The sequence below is a fragment of the Podarcis pityusensis genome (assembly GCF_964106645.2).
Source record: "Podarcis pityusensis genome assembly, chromosome: W".
Taxonomy (NCBI): domain Eukaryota; kingdom Metazoa; phylum Chordata; class Lepidosauria; order Squamata; family Lacertidae; genus Podarcis; species Podarcis pityusensis.
This window is the reverse complement of record NC_138045.1, coordinates 16,894,984-16,896,644: the sequence shown is the minus strand read 5'-3', so window position 1 is coordinate 16,896,644 and position 1,661 is coordinate 16,894,984. Positions and strand designations below refer to the sequence as shown.

Here is a 1,661-nt window from a genome sequence, read left to right as displayed (position 1 = left end):
CATCCTGAGTATTCCATTTCAACAACAACACCCTAACTCAGGCTTCCTCAACCTCGGCCCTTCCAATGTTTTGAGACTACAATTCCCATCCTCCCTGACCACTGGTCCTGCTGGCTAGGGATCATGGGAGTTGTAGGCCAAAAACATCTGGAGGGCCAAGGTTGAGGAAGCCTGCCCTAACTCCTCAAGATGTTGAACTTGCTCCAACTTTGGAGTACCTGCTATAAAAGAGACAACTCTAAGAAAGTCACGGTGCTCCAAAGCATCACCAGTTGCATCAAGTTGCTTTAGAGAGAGCATTCATGATCATCATTATCACATTACAGAATTGCTTGGCGACTAAGCAGGGAGCAGCACACGGAGATAAGGGGGGAAGCAAGTACTCTGCAGCCTGTGCCTCTCCCATCCCTGTGCATCATGAGTTCAACAAGTACAGAATGTAATGCAACCCAGCACAGCAAAAGCAAGAGGGGCAGTCGCAACACCTCCGCAAGACCTCCTCATACTCTGGACAAGATGATGGTGGGAACTGCTTCTGAACCCTGTATCCCCTCCTCCTCCGCCTCCGCCTCCCTGCCACACAGCCTTAATGATAGAAGTATGGATGTGGAAGTAGTTGACCTCACTTGCGAAACTTCAGAACCTATAGTTGTTGATCTTACGCAAGACGATTCTCTGGTGCTTGTTGGAGAGAGTGGGCAGCAGCCCAATAGAGAGTTCAGACCTCAACCATTGTCTGACAGCCTCATATTTAGTGGTGGTGGTGGTGGTGGTGGTGATAGCAGACACACACAGAGTGGTGCTCTTGCCACTAGAAAGCTCCCCAGAGAAGTGGGAAGGAGGGAATTTGCAAGATCCTCAGGCACTTTGAGTTGTGGAATTTGCATAGACAGCTTTGCAGAGATTGTGCAAAGTGGACGGCTTATAGTGTCAACAACATGGGGCCACATCTTCTGTAGTCAGTGCCTCAGCAATTTTCTTAGGTATGCTAACTTTTGCCCAATTTGTAGGAGGAAACTCACTCCAAAGGAGTATCATCCAATTTATATGTGAAGACATGGGTGTTCCTGAACACAGTCTAATGTGGCCTTCATAAACATGAGTGAACTCCAAAGAACACACCAAGTACAGTATATATGACTTCAATATGACAGTTAGCAATTTCACTTTTTTCCAGTTGGCCTCCTTATAGTCCAGTTGTACTGTTTCAGCTTCGTTTTGCTTTAAGGTTTTTGCAGCTCACATTTTTTGAGGTCTGTAGACGTTTGAAGAACAGCTTGGAGGATATGTCTGCTGCTGCCACATTGCTTTGTGCCGATATCTCATTTCTGTTCTAGTTCTGTTGCTGCTTTGAGAAAAGACTGATGTTGAGTGAACTCATCTATTCAAGACTAGGCTAGTCATAGTCATCTATGATAATACAACCTGCAGCTTCTTTTTGCAATTTGCCTTGTAAAAAACCAAAGCCAACCACTCACCGGTGGAAGTCTGTTCCACATCTACTTGCTTTCTAGTGGCAAACCCCTCTTTCTGTTAATGTAGCCCTAATAAAGACCAAGGTTTATACAACACTGTGGCTCATTTCTAACGCTGCATGCATAAATGGTTTATTACAAAGAACTCTTGGTGGTCCGAGTCTTCTCTTGAAGAGAATACAGCCA

General features: G+C 45.5%; 1 pseudogene across 1 annotated transcript; it reads left to right on the top strand.

The window, feature by feature from the left end:
• Nucleotides 1–369: 369 nt before the first annotated feature.
• Nucleotides 370–1,121, top strand: LOC308467604 (E3 ubiquitin-protein ligase RNF4 pseudogene; annotated as a pseudogene). Its single transcript has one exon. The product of its transcript is annotated as an E3 ubiquitin-protein ligase RNF4 pseudogene (transcript).
• The last annotated feature ends 540 nt before the right edge of the window (nucleotides 1,122–1,661 follow it).